Below are 22,060 nucleotides of genomic sequence, written 5' to 3' on the forward strand. Positions count from 1 at the left end.
GCAAGTGGAAGAGAAAATTGACTTGCCCCACCGGACAAGTTATTGCCCAATGGTAATTATTGCAATATTTTTTCGCCTCAATATCGAAATAAAATAGGCTTGATAATTCAAATGTGATGATAAAGTCTTCTGCAGATTTGTTCATTTATAGAAGCCTGGGGTATATGGCAACGGAAAAGCCAATCAATTTGGACGATCTAAATCTGACCATTCACCTTAAACCAATTAGGTTTGTCAATATAGAAAGAAGCCCCGCCCCCTCCCTCGTAGGTAGGTTACACTTCTTAACACACCGGCCGCAGAGACGGAGCGGCAGTGTCCAGAACGAGCAATTGGGTGGAGAAGGAGAACGATGACACTGTATCTTATATGATAGGATAATATGTGATATCTTGGGTATCATGGACAACAGGGTCACATACATCCGTAGTTTGGTGATTTTTTGGATATTTAAGTTCCAACCCAAGGCAGACGGCAAATATCCAATTTGTGAAATATTTTGACACATTACAAAGATGGGCAACCCCACAAACTTGATTATTTATTTCAATTTAGGTCTACTTGCTATATTTTATCTTTGATTTTATCAAAATGTTATTTAAGTGAAATGTTAATTAAAGCATCTGCACTTGTTACTTCTTGTTCACTTCTTACTTACATTAGTGATGTGCAATGTTCATTATATCAAAATAATGTTTAGCATTTCATCCTCAGATTTTTAACAACGGAGATTTTTATTTTAAAAGTAGTGTTTGATTCGGAAAATTTCATTCTACCAATAAGTTATAAAAATGCATCATGGCTCACAACTGTCTTTTTTATAAATAAAAAACACCATTTAACAGAAATTGTGATTTATTTTTATTTAATTTATTTATATAATTTTATAAAAATCGTGATAAATATTGTTATCGAATGGGATGATATATATATATATATATATATATATATATTATATATATATATATATATATATATATATATATATATATATATATATATATAAAAAACGTACTACAAAATTGCTCAAATAAAATAGCCGTATGGCATTTTGAATCCTGATCCGTTATGAGAAATAAAATAGCAAAAGCAGGTCACCTAGGGGCTTATCTAAACATTCTTTGGTGTCACTCAGCATTGTCTATTGTTATATACAATCTTAATGAATATGAAAATGATTTGTTGAGGTGAAAACGTTACATAAACGTTACATACGCCACAAATGAATCAGTTGAATCATTTATATGTTGATACTGTTTCGATGCTTTCAACTGTTTGTTTGTCTGAATTCTGCATTCTGCATGCACAAACAAAATGAAAAAAGTAAATAATTGTCATTTTTCCACAGACAAGTGACTTTTGTGCCTGGACCAGTAAAAGGTAAATGTACTTGTCCAAAGGACAAGTGCCTCAAAGAATTAATGTCGAGCCCTGTCGATGAAGGCAGCTGATGAATACAAAAGTTAGACCAACATTGCAATGATAAGATTTATTTTCCCTTTTCTCAACAGTTGACTGTCTCCTGTATGCAAGTGTTCATGTCAGCTCATTAACAGACAGCTAGGGGTCTCGCCGATGACAGACATCACTCTGGGCCCGTTAGAATCAATTCTGACTCAATCGTCAGGCCCCTCAGCCAATCATCTGAGGCCGTCACCAAAGCTCAGGGGTGACCATGTGTGAGTTGGCTGCCTCGGGAAACGCCTGTCTGGGGAATCTCGCTAATCTAGAGAGACACTGCTTGTCGCTGATGGCTAGCTGATCATCTTTCGATGATATGGGGCTTGTACTTACAATATGTCCGTCAGGAATTGCACACTGGCTACTGCTAGCTATCTGATTCACACACCTCCCGGTAATGCGTTGCTGGTCTTAACAGTAGGGCTAGGAGGGGTATGGCTGGTGAACGCCACAGTGCTATCTGATTCATATTGCTAAAAGTAACCCAGCTGTCCTTCTTGGGACCTTTGGCCTTTGTTATCCTGTCTGCAGACCAGCAGCCACACCGTCAAGCAGCTTGCCCTGACAACCAGATAAAGCGTTGTCTTAGCAGGACCGCTCCTCGTGTCCCAGCGCCAGCTGCGGAGCTGTGGGCAAAGGAGTAGCGCCACAGCCCCCCCGCAGATATCTGACTGATCTGGGGCTCCGTCTAGAGGGAAGATAACCAAGAGCTGACAGTACCTGCCTGAGGACAGACAAGCTAACATCAAACCGAAGCCAACTGTGGCTATGGCTGGTTGGTCTGGTGCCGGCCGTGACTCATGCCCTCAGAGCCGCATGGATCACAATGCTCACGGGTCTCCTTGTTCTATTCCACTCGATTCATATAAGTCTCCCCCTCGTGGTGTGGGAAGTGCTGGGACACAAGGAGGGCAACCGGCGCAACAGGACAAAAGAACACTACTTTTTACTTGTCTGTTCTGTATCCCTTTGGGACGACTAGAATGGCAGTCAGTTCATTTCTACTAAACTGTTTTTAATATACTTGATACTAGATTATGAGAGCGTGCATGTTTTGTAAATGTGTGTATGCAACCCCATGACTTCCTCTTTCCCACAGAGAGTATGTCAGTGGGCATGTGGCTGTCAAACATTCTTCTCTGCATGTGTTCACAAAGCACAGCGAGGTTTGTGTGAATGTGTGTGTCTTTGAGGGTGCGTATCTGTGCAACTATAAGCTACAGCCGAATCTGTGGTTGAGAAAAGCTTGAGAATAAGCCCGAACATTTTCACTTTGAAAATATCTCAACACGCCAGAGCAAAACTGGTTAAAGGTTATAGGGATATTTTTGCTGTATAGATATTGATAGGCTGCCAATTCTTTGATGGGAGCATATTTGTTAAAGAATAGAGAGAATGATCTAAGGAAATTATTCACACAGAGACTTGCATACACCCAAAGTCTCTGCCCATCACCACATTCTCCCAAAGTAAACGTTCGCCTTGAGCCCAACCTTCTGAAACAGCATGATTTCTGCTACTGTAGTGAAAAGGGTTCCACACTGAAGAGGAGCAATTATTTTGGATTCTCAAGGTAGTGCTTCCTTGCTTGAAGACTTTTCATATTTTTGTATCTGCTGAATCACATATTATAGCATACGAAGGAGAGCCCGAACTGAATTCCATCAGACAAAAGCAGAAAACATGTCAGTCCACGGTGCCCCAGTAATACCTCACACAAGCTTTCTCGGATACATTGCCATGGAAAGAGAGGTATTTTACCTTGGCTGAAAACTGAGGGTAACTGAAGTATTTCCATTTTCTATTAAAATTCCCTCCAGACTTCTTGAACAGAATCTTGCAGCATTCTTCTCTGTGTTGTGAAATGTTCTGATAGACATTTTTTACTGCTTTCTGCCACTTTTATGCCACACACAAACGCTGCTTGTGTCTGCTGTGTATATTTTTTATGCTGTTAAAGGTGGTCCACAGAAACCAAATATCTGTGAAAGCTACTGCCAACACGCTCAGACACAAACAACTTGCTTACTCGGCTACCGTCTCAGCTAACACTCCCTTCTTTACTCAATGTCCTGCCAACTTCAAACACACACATCTGAGAGTCGTGTCTTGTTGCCAGTAATGAGAGACGCAGGCCTTGAACTATTACTTTAACTGCAGGAACACGCTCAATCTGACAAGTCATCTACTGTCTGTCTGTTGATTAGTGGTCTGCCAATTTTAGTGACACTTTAGTGTTAATGTGTGCATTTGGCTATCTGTCTCTTTGTTTACACCTGGCATTAACATGACTTGATATAAAACATAACATGATCCCTTGGTACAAGTGATCATGTACACTACCTTAAACAGGTGTAAACACATGCAAACCGCATTGAGGACGCATCGAGATCTGGTCGCTCAGACCACATTCAAGAGGTTCATTTGTCACATACTGTACATATACATACGTTCGTACATATTGGGGGGTGGTCTGGGCCGCATATGGCCATATTCTTTTAGCAGTGTACACGCGAATGTGTCCTGGGCCACATTGAAGGACCGCCTACTGAACTGGCATCCTCTTTGTAAGCAGAAGTACGTACTTATCATGTGCCAACGGCATCATATTAAAGTGCGAAACAACAAGAAGAAGCCACAACAGCGACACGCTGAAACTTTGTTTTATACAAGCAGGAAACTAACAAAATACATCTAAATAATCTAATCTATCTAATCTAATAAAAACACTGTTTTTATTTGTTCAAACGCATGGGGAACGGGGACACGCAGTCGGCCAAATATCGCTCCCTCCCCACTGTCCTTATCCAATATGGAACGGGACAGTTGCTTAACTAAGTTGTTTAAAAGATTTTGTAGTAAAAAAGTAGGAAACAAACAAAAATAATAAAAACACAGGAAAACCGACGCAGGGCGTATGCCGCATTTCTGTCTATAGGAGAAAAAACTCCACTCCATGTTCAGGTTTTTAATTTTCCATACAAGTAAGAAAATCAGGAAACTAAATCAATCTGCTACCCTCCGCTACATACAGTACACACAGCACCACAATTTTGGTCTGTATGGTTTTGATTTTGCCCACGCGCCAAGGTGTTCTTATTTGGTCTTTACAAACGGAAATAATGTACGTGAAACATATTTATTTGCATATAGAGCAGTGAAGTGAGATCCGATCACGAGTGGTTACTCGAGACGCATGTGGAGACGCATTCTAATGGCAGGTGTAAACAGACACACTTATAGAGTTCTGCACTTGTGATCGGATCACCCAAGACGCATGTTAATGCCAGTAGTAAGCGGAGCCTTTGTCTGCCTGTTTGTCTAGATGCTTTCATACAGAGATCCCGCAATACTGCTGGAAAGAAGATCCATCTCTGACACGGCTTTGCTCTTTTACACTGAACCAAACAAAGGCGGCATAATGCCGCCCGTGTGTTTTTTTAGATAGATGCCAGCTTTCCCGTATATTGTCGTGACCATGGGGCCCTGACTCGTAACCCAACACTGTCGGCCTCTAGTATAATATACAGTTGAGGAGAATGACAATGATTTAATGATTGAATGTTATTATTTAACATGATAAAACTATTTAAAATTGTTTAATTTAATTAACACTGTAGCCTCAGGTGATGGCGGTGCCAACTTGCTGGCAGCGGAGCTGTGAGCGGCTGGGGGTGCACGACCACCAGCTGCAACGTCACCGGAGCACACCGTACTGTATCACACCGTACTGTATTCCATCTCCATGCTCTAGGCTCTGAAGGGACTTTAGTAGTTTTTTGTATTGTTTCTTGTATGGGAACTTCTCCGTAAAGGAGGCGAATGTGTGATGCTGCAGCAGAACTGAGTGCGTAACATCCCCCCTCCCCCAGTTCTAAATTTGAGCGTTAAAAATGTGTAAATATTTGAAAATTATAAATAATAGAGCACACAAAGTAGAATGGGATTATAGAGGAATATCTGCAGTCCTAATAGGTTTAAAGGTTACCTTTGACAGGGTGCAGCCAACCAACCAATAAAAAACTTGGTCATCAAAACATCACACACCGGCTGTGCCTTTTACACGGACGGCGTTTTGGCCCCGTTTTGTCTCTGTGACTACCTCCGCTACTGACGCAGAGGCGAATCAACAATGCCCCCCCCCATTCCGTTTTGGTACCTTTTACACAAAATAGCAAGGCGGAATAAAGGCACAACATTCCCGCCTTGAACAAGATGTGTAAAAGGGGCTTATATCTGTCAGTCAGCCTCCCTGATAATCTGTTCATTAACAAAACAATCGTAGCTGATGTAGAAAGAGGGCATTGCACTGGTATGAATATTCAAGAATACCCCAAAAAAAACACACCCCAAGGTAACTTCACTAAATTTCTACAATAAACATACTACTTGTGTGTGCTGGAATGGCTATGTTCAAAAAACGTTTACAAAATAGCTTTGGGTACAGAAAGTATGTTTAAAAAGTGTGACAGCAAGTTTAAAATACAGGACGGTGAATGAACCCTCCCATAACAATTTATTTGTTGTGTTTGTTAGAAAGGCGCACACACACACACACACAGAGAGAGACAGAGAGAGAGAGAGAGAGAGAGAGAGAGAGAGAGAGAGAGAGAGAGAGAGAGAGAGAGAGAGAGAGAGAGAGAGAGAGAGAGAGAGAGAGAGAGAGAGAGAGAGAGAGAGAGAGAGAGAGAGAGAGAGAGAGAGTGTGTGTGTGATCCAGATGGGTCATTAATGCCCCCCCTTCCCACTATTCACAAGGACACCGAGAGAGGCTGACTGCATGCTAATCGTCTCCTAATCAGCCACTGTGATTGGCTGCCTCGCTAATGAAATAATGGAGTCTCATTTGCATAATAAAATAATTAGAAGGACTTGATAAAGGCTCAAGGACAGAGAGAGGAGTAACACACGCATGCATGCACAGAGGACAGCCACCATTCTAATGTATTGTGGATGGCACGACTGACAACTGGTTCACCATCACTCAGTATGGGCCGAAACAGAGCTCTAGCGAATGAGTGGGACAAGTGGGGTCAAAGCCAATGGCCGTGACCGCCTTCCAGGGCTACTGCCCAGCATGCGGTGTATTTAAATTATGTGGAGCGTATATAAAGGCATTTATAGACAGTACTATGATCTGTCATCAGAACTTAAAGTGCAGCCCGTCATACAGTGCACTACTAAATTATATCACAATTATACACACATTGTTTTCAATATGAAGCCCCTGTGGCTGAGAAATGTGTCATAAGAGAACCTGGGGTGTGGTATCTCTTTGTAGAGGCTTAAGAAAAATAGAAACATGCCGAAAGCTGTTTTTATGACACAAGTCTTAAGCCCCTTTCCCATATGGAATCCGTAACATTGCTGGATTAAAAAATATCCAGCCAAGGCCGTAGGTAGTCGTTGCCACATAGCCTCCTTTACGGAAAAGTTCCCTATTGAGCCTGTTCCCGCATAGATTACCATTATGGATACAGAACGTAATGATCGCAGGAGATGTGTCTAATATCACACGAGACCAGGCAATAGAATCTGTTTTGAGGCAGACTCCCAGTCCCAGTCTCCCTGCCCCAAGGACTCTTCCCTCCGCTGACTGTGAGGGGACAGAGCCCCAGTCCCCGGCCACAATAACCCTAACCCAATTTTATTAAATCTGTGTGGTCATTTTCAACCTGTCCTACACTCTCTACCTCCACCCGTTCTACCTCTCCTTGTCCGCTCGTTCCCTCCAGCTCCGCACTGTGGTGCAGCCGGCGGGCAAAAAAAGAGCTTGTGCCCGATGTCCCCACACCACACCCCTAATTGTAAAAGACACATCTATTGTCTGAGTGGCACTTTTAAGAAGATAGATACAACATTTAAGAATATAAAGACGTGATTCAGTTTCTTATCTTTGCTGCCGAGCGCCACCATTGGGATTGGACTCTTGGACTTTTTTCTCGGAATGTTTTTTTTTTCTTCATGAAAAAACAAATCATTTTTTTAATATTTGTACAAAATAAATATTTCTAAAAACGACTATTTGTGCTTTATTGGATTCAGCTCCATCCCTACTTTACAGAAATGTTACTGCTTCCATTCCCACATACTTACATTCACAGCCATACCAGCATTTTTCCAGAAATTATACTAGTTCGAGAGTAGGCAAATTTATGGAAAGACTTTAAAAGAACATCGACACCGGTTCCCATTCCCACATGACGCCAATACAGAACGAATGATGGGAACCAGCATTTTAGTAAGGCCTGGGTTGAAAAATAGCGAACCTCTCATTTATTCCTCACTCAACTGCAGTCAAGCCTTGCATAACACCAACAGTAAAAAGGGTGTCAAAATGGCTGTAGTAATCCAGTAGTAGTATACAGCCGTTAGGCACATGCATTTGCAAGACGCAGAGTGCATCCCTCTCTTGCCCTCGAACACAGGCAATTTTCCCCCTCTTAACATCCATCCATACTCTCCCTGCCCCTCACCACTGTGTGTCTAGTACTTATCCGTAGAGCTCATTTTCACTTAGTCTGCCCGGCAGAGATATTAATTATCAACAGAGAGCAGATCAGAGGAATGGAGAGGCAGCGAGAATCACAGTGTGGAAGATAGAGGGTGGCGGGGTGGGGGAATGTGTACGGGACAGAAAAAGAAATGCAGAAATACATGTTTTGGTAGATCCCACACTAACCCTCGAGATTTACACTGATCACACACACACACACACACACACACACACACACACACACACACACACACACACACACACACACACACACACACACACACACACACACACACACACACACACACACACACACACACCAGAAAGAATTAACTATAAGATGATATGCCTCTCACTCCATCTCACACTCCGTGTCTCTCCCCATATCTCCATCTCTGTCCTTGCCCCCTTGCTCTTTTCTCCTCTGTTGTTTGTCCCCTTTTCCCTCTTTCATTCTGTTTTTTCCTTTCTCTCTCTCTCTCTCCCTGTGTTAGTAATCCATTTAATGAGGATCAATAGCTATTTAGGCTGGTGGCATCACAGCCATTAAACATGGAGATGGGAGATGTGAGAAGAAGAGGGGGAGAGGAGAGAAGGAGAAGAGGAAAGGAGGAGGAGAGATGAGAAGGGGAAGATATGGGAAGGGGTAGATGGGGGGAAGAATGGAGAAAAGGAGAGAAGGAGTACAGGAGAAAAGGAACGAAGGAGAAGAGGCGACATGAAGAAGCAGGGGAGAGCGGGCGAAGAGGAGAGTGGAGCGGAGCAGGTGCATGGCGAGAGTTTGCTCCCAATTTAAAATAAAATCATTTCCAAGGACAACGATTGCATTTACTTCATTAAAATCCAATTCCGAGAGCTCATAATCGCATTCTCCCTGCGAATCATTGCCATTCTGCGCCAAGTCCAGCCGCTCATTGTGTCGACTGACCCGCTTTTCTACAGCCTCGCGCTTCCCAGCAGCCCGTCAATTATAGCATCTGTACTTTCACACTTAAAATGCATTAAAAGGGAAAAAAAAATGAATGGTGAAGAAGAAGACAAGGAGAAGCGAGGGGTGGCCCTCTTGGCTGCAGTGTGTGTGTGTGTGTGTGTGTGTGTGTGTGTGTGTGTGTGTGTGTGTGTGTGTGTGTGTGTGCTTATACATTATATTTCAAATGAAATAAGTCCTATAAATAAATAAATAAATGTTTCGCTGGCCTACGTTCGTTGGGGCAACACGTAAACACAAAGAATTTCCCTCGGCTTTAGGCCTACATTATTCTTTGGTAAAACAAAACAAAACAGAATAAAAACTTTTTGTAAACAAACCAAAAATGAAATGTAGGCCTATCTATCTAATAACATTTTAATCACAGTGTTCTGAGGCCGACTTGAAATTAAATACTTTCTGTTTGCTTAATGTCTTTTCTCAGGTAAAAGAGAATCAAACTGTTTGAAAATAAACAAAAAAGTACATGTAGGCTAAGAAGTAGCAGGTGTAGCTGCTTTAATTAACATTTAACTTAAATGCAATTTAGATATCATCAAAAGTAAATATAGCAAGTAGTCCTAAATCTTAATAAATAATTAAGCTTGTGGTGTTGTCTTTGATGGCACGTCCATTTTACACAAGAAATATTTACCGTCTGCTTTGGGTCGGAACTTAAGATATCAACAAAAACACCAAACCATCGATGTGGCCCTGTTGTCAACAATACATCAACTTCCTCCTTCTCCGGGTTGCTCATGTTGGACGCTGTCGCTCTGTCGCCGCTGTCGGTGTGTTTACAAACGCAAGCTACCCATGAGAGAGGGGGCGGGGCTTCTTGTTACATCGACAAACTTAATTGGCTAGAGGTGAAAGGTCAGCTTAAGATGGTCCAAATTGATTGGCTTTCCGTTGCCACCTGCCTAGCTCTTCTATAAATGAACAAATCTGCAGAAGACTAAGTCGAAATGATCAAGCCAATTTTATTTCAACACAGAGGAAAAATCCATCGCGATAATCATCATTATCATTTTATCGTCGAACACTTCAAATTGTGCTTAGAGGGAATTATTTTCACCGGACATTATGACCGGAGGGATCTAAATATGTTGGACTTCAACAGTCAAAAAACAATAATTACTGGATAACGGAAACTCTTCTCACTATTCCACTTTTCTCTCCTCGGACCCTCCATCTATTCCTCCCTCTCTCTTTCTGAGAAAAGCTAAAATTAGCCTGAAATGATACAAGGTGACATCAGAGAGGCTCACACACACACACACACGTCATGCTTCAGTGGCCCCTGCGGCGCAGCACGACACCATCAAAGCCAAGACCCATACACACACCTCGTGTGTCACACACACACACACACACACACACACACACACACACACACACACACACACACACACACACACACACACACACACACACAGGTTTAATTGGAAATGCTGAAGGCTGAAGAATTTCTCCTTCATCTCACAATGCTGTAATTGAATCCGAGATGTTCTCGTCTGTCTTTGTGTGCGAGTTTGTGTGTGCTACACATTTAACCGCACATGTGCTTATTGAGCTGATTCAGGGGTTTCCATTGACAGTAACAGTAAAACACAAATGTGCATTTCTTCCTCTCCCAACACTCACACCACGACCCCCCCCCCCCCCCCCCCCACGTCTCTGTGGGGTTAATAGGGCTTTTCAATTCTAATTCAAGCTTGTGCACTTTCGACTAGCGCTGCACTACGTCCTCACTCTGCCGACTTGGGTCATCTGTGCTGGGTGAACTCAGTCACGAGTCTCGTAGGAAAGACCGCTATGCCTCATTTCCTCAAGGAAATTTTGATTTTGATTTCAATTTTAGAATAATGACATCATGAAGTAAACTTGACGGGAAGTTTTAGAAAGGTATTTACCCCTGCATGAATATCCCATTTTTGCATATTTGGGCTACATGGACCATGCACCTGGTATCTACAGGTAAAGAGGACCTGGAAAAATAAAATTTCTAACATTTTTGGACAAATCATCTCATGCTTTAGTGTGTATGTAAGAATGTGTGTGTTGCACAGGGTAGTCAAGTATTAACAGGGTGGGTCATAGTAGTAGAAACAGGGTAGGTCATGAACTAGATAGATGGTTCTATGAACTGTTATCATAAGTTTCCTGAAGGTCAGAGTCTTGATGACTTTTAAGCACTAATATTTGTACAACTGTATTTAAGACATTTTGAGACTTTTCACAGGAACTGCAGACACCCTCCTGCAATTTGCTCATTTGGGCATTATGGGAGATTTTACCACCAAACAAAAGAGGTTTTTATCATCAGCATCAGAATCCCTACTTCATTGCCATTTTGAAGCAGTGGACTGGGTGGACATCGTTCGTTTGGGTAACCGTGGAAGTCGAAGGCAGCAAAAAGACAAGAGTGTAATTTCACTGACTTTCTGCTGCTTCAGTGTGTGGAAGCATTCTGAAAGTAAAAAAACCTTCCAAAAAAGTGCGATTAAAAAAAAAAAAAAAACACACTTTCCCCTGCATCGTTATTCAGAATGGGATCGTTTACCACAGCGACAGTGCTAAATTCCTCACAGTACTGCCAGACTGGAACAACATGGCACTCTGCTGCGAGCCAACATAACTGCCGAACCTTAATCACTTCGCACCTACACCAGATCCCTTTCACCACACACACACACACACACACACACACACACACACACACACACACACACACACACACACACACACACACACACACACACACACACACACACACACACACACACACACACACACACACACACACACACACACACATTTTGCGTGCAGAGATGGCAGTAAGCGGGGGTCAAAACCTTTTGTAGACCCTATCTTTATAACATTCACCTGCACCGCCCCTCTTCTCAATAACACCCCCCACACCTTCCTCGGTTCTCTCGGTCTAAATCTGTCGTTTATCTCCATTACTATTCAAATGCTGGCATTTAAAACAACTTCACAGGGCCGACTGACTGGCTGGCTGGCAGATAAGACATGGAGGAGCGGGAGAGGGAGAGCGAGGGACGGGGAGAAGAACAAAGAGGTGACGAGTAGCAGGGAAGGAGAGGGGTTAAAAAGAGGGCAGGGGATGAGGGTGAGGGAGCTAGGTGGGAGGAGAGCGGGGGCGAGAGAGGGAGGGAATAAAAAGGGGAAGGGATAAACCAAGGGGAATAGACAATACAGGAGGGGGTTAGTGTGTTGCTTTTTCCCCCCTCCCTCCCTCGCCCGCCCCACCCCAACTCACCCACCTACACCTACCTCCATCACCCTGCCTGTGAATGAGTTCACTCCCCGGGAGGGAGTCGGGTTTCATTGGCTTCTAAGGAAAAACGAGATGTCCCACTCCCATTTCTTTTTTTCACCCCCTCTCTTTGTTTGCGCCTCTACAGTATCTCTCCGCCCAACCACCGCTCTGTTTAGGTTCTCTCCCCCTCTTTCTTTCTCCTTCTTCCCATCGGCTACAAAATTTGACACCGCAGCTGTTTGTTTCCAGGGTCGCCGTCTCCCACTACCACGAGACAGTTGACAAATTAGATTCACGGCCTTGAATTACATTTTTGTATTGTATTGGACGTGCGATGGCAGTTTTCGAGTTTAGCTTAGTGAAGTTTGAGGATGAAACCTTGAACCTTTAACTTTATCTTAAGGAAAAGTTGAGTGCGAGAGTGCAACAGGAAATGTCAAACAAGGATTTCACTACCTACAACGAGCTATGAGAAGACACACTATGAAAATCCCCTCCACAATTCTATTCCATTTTAGTTTTATATTGAGAATTCTAGCTTTCCGTTTAGTTTTGGCTTTAGTGCAAACTAATTTTTGGAATTGTCTCTTAAATTGAATAAGAATTTGTCTTCATTGGAAGCTTTCATGTTTGTGCTTGTTTTCATCTGTGGCGCTGACCTCCAAAATTTCCAGGCGAGACTGAAGAATGACCTCTTTTGCCAACTGAGCTCTCGGGGAAACTGTACAGATTTTCTCCCTGCAACAGCAACTTGTGAGGGATGATGATGGGGACAGACTCCTTAAGTGCGCGCACGCACGCACGCACGCACGCACGCACGCACGCACGCACGCACGCACGCACGCACGCACGCACGCACGCACGCACGCACGCACGCACGCACGCACGCACGCACGCACGCACGCACGCACGCACGCACGCACACACACACACACACACACACACACACACACACACACACACACACACACACACACACACACACACACACAGACACACACACAGACACACACACCCCCACCCACCCACCCACCCATTTGGAAGATTCCATGTCTGTGTCTCATCTTGGATGATTCAGGGGGGAGTTGTTGGGTTTTGGGTTTGTTTGTAGAGAGGTCGGGGGCGGCAGTGGCGGGGGGGGGGGGTGTAGACGCCGCTCGGCTGCGGCCGGTGGTTGAGAAACAAAGTCGGTATTTTCTGTCAAGAAAAATAAGTTAAAAAGAGACAAGTCTCAACTGGCTGCTTTGCTCTATAATCAGTGCAAGACTTGACCTGAAAAAACACCCGCAGCTCAACTACAGACACTTAACCTGAATACGTTCACCTTTTGGGGGCTGTTTTGGGGGAAAAAAAGTGGAAACAGTAAATTCATCTCAACTGGTATGGTGGGTTGGGGCTCGCGGCTGTCGTAAAACGTGGCGTGAAACTGATTTTTTTTAAAGGAGTTCTTGACTCCACTGAATCGTACTCTAATCGCAACACTTATTCTCTCTCTCTCTCAAACACTCAATTTCTCTCCCCAGTTCCCTTTTTATTTTATTCTTCTACCGTTTCACTTTTGGGTAAAACCACTGACCACACTTTTAATAGGTCAGGGGAATGGCTACTGAGAAAATAAGGGTTCTACTAGTTATAATAAAGAGTGATAAACGTTTTACTGCCACGGCCTCCGGCCTAGAGGTCGTGGGAGCGTCTTTCACCATGTGTGTCTGTGGAGAACCTGCTGTCAAATCTACAGGGGGTTAGATTCCCTGTTCCCTGGCTCGGTTCAAAGAGCATGGCACTAGCAAACTAATGTTCTTTCATAGGGAGTACTTTGTTGGGCTGGGTATTGGCTGGGAGTCTCAGGATTTTGATACAAAGGGACATGATACAATTAAATATCAATTTAATCAGATATTGATGATGCTCACAATAGCATTTTATATTGATAAATTGCCTTTTATACATAATGATACTTGCTATCAACTTTTTCAGTATACCATGTGATGTGCAGTATAAAAATATTTAAGGTTCGACAAATACACACGCTGTGGCAAGGCCCGTAGTGCGCTCGGACTCTTTAAGCATCAGTGTACTTGTACAAGATGAATGGAGGAACGACTGCGAGGAGTCAGCAGGATTACAGAGTATTTGGGGAGCCGCACGGGCATCAAGGCGGGCACCTTCATGGGCAGATGCTGCGTCTAGCCAACTAGCTGCCATCTTTCGGCTGCCGGGCATAAACATACACCCTGTTCCTCCAGCGACCGTTCACAGAGAAATTACCAGGGGACTACAACCGAATAATGCTTCATCCATTGCGAAGGATTTGAACGGGTCAATCAGAGAAGAGACGGCAGGTGTGCGTTTCTGAGCCAATCGGGGAACAGAGGCTTTGGACTCAAAAGGCAGGTCTGGTGTGGACGAGATAAGAGAAGAACAAATGCACACACAGGCAACCCCCTCCCAGCATACACACCCCCACATACACACACGCATGCATACATCTGTGTATACCACAGCTAGGTAAGAAAAAACGCACAGTGAAAGGAGCAAAAGCAGGGTGAGAGTCTAGAAAATAAGGGAAAGGTTCGAGAAAAGAACACCAGACAAGGAAAGAAGACTAAAAAGAAGAGTAAAGGGAGGGACACTATGGGATAAAACGAGAAAGGGCAAGAAGGGTGAAGGGGAATCGTATCAGGGTTGAGCAGAAAAAAAGCACATATCAGAGTGGAACACCATAAGCAGGTTAAATGTGTAGCGAATAGCTTAGCGACTCAGCACAGAGGCAGCTGAACCACCGACTGAATTCTGCGATTGTCCATTTTTTTTTTTTTTTTTTTTAACTGGCTGTTTGGCTGACTGTTTTACTGACTGGCCGGTTGGATTTATATGTCCCCTGTTTGTGCAGCATTTGCACTTCTGTTGTCTGGCCCTCTACACCGACCCACAATGAAGGGTCTGAAACAGCACAAATACTAGAGACACGAACACAGAGTGAGAGAGAGAGAGCGAGAGCTTTGAGTTAGAAAAATACAAATATTTGTGTGGTATATACTGATTCCAGTGGCACAAGCACAAAAAACTATTAGACAAATCTATGAACAAAGCAAGAAATATATAAGTAACTAATAATATAGTAAACATTATACTACTAATAAAAAATAAAAGTAAAACAATAAAAACATTATAAACCACACAAGAAAAAAGGCCCCAAAGGGAAGAAATACACTTATTTATATCGCCTAACCAAGGAATTTAACCAAACACACAGTGAGAGAAAAAAAGAGACAAAGAGGAGAGCGAGAGAGAGACCAAGAGAGCGAGAGCGAGAGAGCCAGAGCGAGAGAGAGAGACCAAGAGAGCGAGAGCGAGAGAGCCAGAGCGAGAGAGAGAGACCAAGAGAGCGAGAGCGAGAGAGAGAGACCAAGAGAGCGAGAGAGCGAGAGAGAGATAGCAAGAGAGCGAGAGAGAGAGGGAGAGAGAGATTGTTGGAAATAAAGAACTCTCAACTATTTACAACTCGACTTGAAACCAGGAAAAACAAAGATCTAAAAATAAGAGATGACGGCTGGGGCTCAAGAGTAGTGAAAGCAATCAAATCAAATCATATTTTTTTTAAAAGCTGAGGAAGGAAACAAATAAAGCGACGTGCAGAAGAAGCCCTTTTATCTGCAGTTGTGACACAGTTCTGTCGAACAACAAACTCTTCTTAACGACAGCGTTTACTGTCCTGAAGGAAAGCACGGCAAGCGGGGAATATTAGACACACAGAGGGAACTGTATTGTGATACAGCGCGCACGCACACACGCACACGCACACACACACACACACACACACACACACACACACACACACACTTCGTCTGCCTTGAGCTTGTACATTATGCGTGTGTGGTGTCACCTTCAGCTGTAAAATGTGGTCAAACATCACTTAGGGGCAGAAAAAGAGATGGAGGGATGGAGAGGGGGGGCAGAGGAACAGAAGTACAGGCCGCCACTCCCCCCCACACATAAGATTTGTGACCGCCATGTTTGTGTGTGTGTGAGTGTGAGTGTGTGTGTGTGTGTGTGTGTGTGTGTGTGTGTGTGTATTTATATGCGACTGTGTGGCAAATGAGTTTTGGGAGTTGTCGTCTCTTTATGATCGCTGTAGCTGGCCTGAGGACAGCTGTTATGGCACTTTACAACAGGGGAAATACTAAGTGTGTGTGTAGGTGACACAGACAGCAGGAGAGAGAGAGAGAGAGAGAGAGAGAGATTTAGTGTTTTTGATCTCCTGGTCTTGTTATAACAAATGTGCAAAAAAAAAATGCAGAGAATTCTCAGAGGTCAGGATGTTTTTTTGTTTTTTTTCTCCTGATATATACATTTAAATGTTTTCGCATTAGGAATTGTGTAATTAAATCAACTCAGTGAAGTAATACAATCTCTTGTAATGAGAGTGTGTGTGTGTGTGTGTGTGTGTGTGTAAGATTGGCTCAGAGGAGGAAAAATGCCATTTACATAGAGGGGAGTGGTCTTTTAATGGGTGTGTGTGTGTGTGTGTGTGTCTTTTGTTCAATGACAGCTCAGAGCAGGAAATGAGGGGAACCGGTTTCTGACTCATATTCAGGTTAAAGAAGAGGGCTCTAGGCGTTTACACTCACACACACACTTAGACACCAGACAGTATTGTTAACTGTGACTCCTCCCTCTCCCTCTTCCTCTTACCTCTGTTGTGTTTTCTTGAGCGTATTGAGATCGGAAGACAAAATACAAATATGGGTTGCTTTATGGCTTTAATGGTCAGTTAGTAAAAGATAATCACTTTTCACTCTCACACAAATTAGTTTTGGTTCCAATCCCCATGGCATGAATAAGAAACACACACACACACACACACACACACACACACACACACACACACACACACACACACACACACACACACACACACACACACACACACACACACACACAATTACCATAATGAAGCAACCTCCTCCACCACCTCCACCAAGTTTGAGGTCAAATGACAACTGTGACAAAACGCTGTCAACAAAACAAACCCCAACAACACTTCCGTTAAAGACAACATTCAGCTACATCGGAATACTACGATAACCAAAATCCCAATTGATGTTTAGTCCTATTTCGATATTATCATTATGATTAATATTTATGGATATAAGTGCTGCCCCAGGTTGCACGCATGTAGTTTGCAAAATCTGCTGTTTCCTTGGCTGTGTTACAGTTTCTGAACTTCATAGACTGTTGTAATCCATGCCTCCTCCTGCTTGGTGGTTATTACTGATTACTAATTCATTACTAATGCTTCTCAAATATTTATTATATGTAAAGGTCTTCAACAGTCATCCCCAAAATAAATGTGAAATTATCGATATAGTCTCAAAATATTGATTCAATTTGGTCAATTTTGCCAAATCAGACAAATTGATGCACAGCACAGTGCATAGCAGCTTAGTTTATTGTGACAGGTAAAGTTAGCGGAGGTTTTTGTGCCAGCAAAGCATGCAGGAACGGTTACGATGCCGACGCCGTTACGGTAAGATTTGTAGAGTATCCTCACATTTTCTAAAATGTTGGACATTTGATGGAGTTGCTGGCACAAACAGCGATGAAAAATATAGTCGAGACCATTTAGATTAGCGTAGATCTCGCTGCGTGTCTCAAAACATGTTGACTGTAACTGAAAGCCGACGTAATCTCTTGGGGTCGCAGTGTACGCAAAATAAATCCCTAATCAAGACAATGGAAATCCATGGGTGTCAATGGGCAAAAACAACCAGTGTTTTAAGAAGGATGTTTAGAGCTTTGTGTTATAGCTGACCCCAAAATGTCCAAGTTATGGGGTCAGTCTGTGTGTGTGTCCATAAGCAGGATCTGAAGCCCCGGGGCAATAGGCCACAGCCACACAGCCCAACACACAGCCCAACGCACACACATACACACAGTTGGTGCAAGTGGTCATTGAGGCGTATACACACTCATCCTATCCTCATGTCCATTGGTGATCTGACTATCTACTACTGTCCAACGACAGAAGTACTGATGAAATGTTACTCAAAACAGAGTATGTGGGAATGTTTTAAAGAGGTTGTGCCTAGTAGACCCATCCCAATTATTACAGAATTGCCCGATCAAAATTATTTGAGCTGATAAGACTGTTAATCATGTTTCCATCCAAACTTTAAGACGATTTTAAAACGAATAAACAGTATGTGGATTAGGCTTCAGTTCCGTTGTGGCAAATAAACTGTCTACATGAAAAGGTGTGTGTAGGTGTGTGTGTGTGTGTGTGTGTGTATGTGTCTGTGTCTGTCCACGCCCTCCTTAACCTTCCCCCAGAATTGTGCCCCCCCACCTTTCTTTGTTTACTCCTATCAAACCCACAAACACACAGACATCAACAGTGGCACGTCCGCCACACTTTATGCCAAGTAATTAATGGGGGTGAGTGTGTGTGTTTGTTCTGTGAACAGTCTGGAACCCCCGTTAATAGAAAACAAGTACAGACGGGCCTCTCTGGTTTGATCCCACCCTCGATCCCTCTATCTATCCGTACTTCAATCCGTCCATCCTTCCCTTGCTCCCCTGTCTCCCCTAGCTCATTAGTATCCACCCCACTCCCTCCCTCTATGCGTATCATCTCCTCAGTGCCATCGTTTACTGCGGACGGTTCCTCCCTGGTGTTGTTTTTTTTCGCATTAGAGCTGCCATTGGCGACAAACAGCTCTCTGTTAGGCTGCTGAGTATGTACACACACACACGCACGCACGCAGTCACGCACGCAGGCACGCACGCACGCACGCCAGTCTAGAGTGCGGCCTTTCTTGTTCACTTTAATGTAAATAATCTAAGTGGACATGGGGCTTTGTGATGCTCAGAGAGCGAGAGAGAGCGAGTGAGAGCGAGTGAGAGAGAGGGATCTCCTTTAACTGTCCTCCGCTCGGTGCTTCTGCCCTGCAGGCTCGCGGGACCAGGGAGAAGAGAGAGAGAGAGAGAGAGAGCGAAAGTGACACGCAGATCCAAACGGGAGGGATAGAGAGGATGTGAAAAACAGACCAGACATGGATGGAAAAACAAAGCTTGCTGTAATATGAGACTAAACAAAATCAAAATGGGTGTTTTCTGGGGTTTTCAGAAAGAAAATGCAGTTTTTCCCCTTCACTTGTTTTTTTGTGTTTTGCCTACTTTTTGGTAAATTTTATATCTATTAATCAGGAGGAGGAAAATTTCCAATACACACAAACAACTAGTGGTACTTCAGCTCAAGCCGTTGTGCCAGGATGATTTGGCTGCTGCTTTCTGTTTCAATGGGTGGGGCTAGGGCTGTCACCATAACCGCATTACAGCGGTCACGTGATGTCACCAAAGGGTTGAGTTCATTACCATCATCACCGCATACACAATAAAATACATTTTTTTGTATTAAAGATTTTTGCCGGTACAAGTGACAGGTGAGCATATGGTGTGTGATATGAAATAAAAACAAAATAATCATTGTTTAGTTATCATCATTGACTGTCTTCCATCCTATGTTCAAGGGCTTGGAAGGGCTGGAAAAACAAAACTTTTCAGTTGCTCCGCTCATCACTGGGGGGGACAGCCCATTAAACATGTGGGGGATTTATTTTGTGTGTGTCCAATTATTATTAATTATCTCTTCAGCTTTGCGCACCGCACCAGAGGGGGGGGCAGTCCATCGCGTTTTTGCACCGAACAGTTCTGGGACTCCCCGAGGGGAACTAGGAACTGAGGAGGTCCCTCGAGAACTAAATACCGTCAAGGGCTTTTTTTCAGGTTGTATTCGCACCACACTGGAACTTGGAAATCATGTCATGCAACAGGGTTTCAGCGTGAATTCCGCTGAGTTAATTTTCACTTATTTCACCTTAACAGTCCACTAAAACCTGTTTCTGAACAAATTTGAGGTGAGAAATAAGCACTCTTGATGCTGGATCTTCACCCATATTAGATGTACAAGACGTCACTTATAGTTACACTGTTTTTACCCCAAAATAATTAACAGTAGAGGAGACAGCAACTTCAACAAACAACGACATAAAACTGTAAAACTTGAAAAAAAAACAAAAAAACATTGAGCTGGATCACTCATTAACAATCCAACACTAACACAGTAGAAGCAGAATCAAAGCGCACCAATCCTTTTGGCGGTGGAGAGGGGAGACCGGCTTGGGGGTTCTCCACTGTGCTCCCCACAGTGCGATCCCCAAAAACATCAATAGATTTTGATTTTGGATTCTAAATGGGATATGAAACGATCTCATGATACACGGATATTCCTGTCTATTAACCTGCCAACGTCCGGTACCCTAACGCACGTCGCACCACGCAGCAAAAGGGGCCAAAATTAGCGGGTCGACCTGGGTATCCTGTTCATATCGGAGCCGATCGGAGGTGGGGCCGATTGAAACCAGTGTCTATTGCGGGGTCATTTGACCACGGACTGAGACCCAGGTTTTTCCTTTACCACTGATGAAAAAATGCTGGATGTTAGTGGTTGTTACCAGGTTTTTGGTGCAGGGCTATTAATTTAGACTTTCGTAAAGCACAGGCTCGCCTTGGGGCCACGCACAGTGATTACAGGGCGCACGTTAATTAATTCAATGAACGTCGGAAAATAAAATAAATGAAACAAATATCTACAAAATCTACAATAAAAATAATTTTTTTATTGATTATATTTTATTGGTTATTTTTTATTACATCTGAGTGTACGTTGGCTGGTCTGCACCCAGAGCGATGCAACTCGGAATTTTGTCAGGTCTGATCGGATTCGGCTGTTGAATGCAGTATTCGACTATTAGCCGGGGGGAGGTTTGTTTTTAGTTGTTTTATTTGTAGGAACGGGGCACAACTCTCCACAATCGGGTGCACGGAGAGCAGTATCCGTGGTCGATTCAAACATATAATAATATATACATGTTTTTAGTATTGTGATATCTACAGATAACGTTCAATTGCACACACACACACACACACACACACACACACACACACACACACACACACACACACACACACACACACACACACACACACACACACACACACACACACACACACACACACACACACAACTACCTTATGGCGAACACACATTTCTTATGTGGTAATGCAGCATACAATTGACACTGTTGGTACATGTTTTTAAATCACATAAATGGACTGTTAAATTTTTTCCCCAGGGGAAAGTACCGCCACCCCCGTCGGTAAACTGCAATCCCATGGGAATACATTGGTTTTCCACCCCGGTAAGAAAAAAAATCATACCATCACAGCCCTAGGTGGAGCCACAGCAAGATACAGCAAGTCAATGTGTGTGTGTGTGTGTGTGTGTGTGTGTGTGTGTCAAAAGTGAAGCCCCCAGAAAATTATGAGAAGTCACAGTACAAAAGTATTTCTCCTCAAAGTGTGTGTGTGTGTGTGTGTGTGTGTGTGTGTGTGTGTGTGTGTGTGCGTGTGTGAGAGAGTGAGTGAGTGATGTGATGCCAGGGGCAGTGTGTAAAATCCACTCAAACTTGAGGAGTAAAAAACGCTTCCTTGGACCAAATACGTAGCCATGGGCAATGTGTGTGTGTGTGTGTGTGTGTGTGTGTGTGTGTGTGTGTGTGTGTGTGTGTGTGTGTGTCGCTTCATGCCTGGACTCACATGAAAGGTAGAGACAGAGAGCATGCCCACACACACAGAACAAACAAGGGGGCCTCTTGCCATAGTAGTCCTATATGGATGCATGAATATACTGTAGAAAATGAAATGCAGCCATCCCCTTTGTGCCCAGACAGCATGTACGCACACACAACAAACACACACACACACACCATCATAGTGCCGAGTGAGG

At 43.5% G+C, this 22,060-nt stretch overlaps 1 protein-coding gene across 1 annotated transcript in view; it reads right to left on the reverse strand.

Moving 5' to 3' along the window:
* The window catches only part of ptprk (protein tyrosine phosphatase receptor type K), a 106,603-nt gene that overhangs the window by 63,109 nt on the left and 21,434 nt on the right, over positions 1-22,060 (reverse strand). The gene's annotated exons all lie outside the window — the stretch shown is intronic.

This window comes from Zeus faber (assembly GCF_960531495.2).
Source record: "Zeus faber genome assembly, chromosome: 2".
Classification (NCBI taxonomy): domain Eukaryota; kingdom Metazoa; phylum Chordata; class Actinopteri; order Zeiformes; family Zeidae; genus Zeus; species Zeus faber.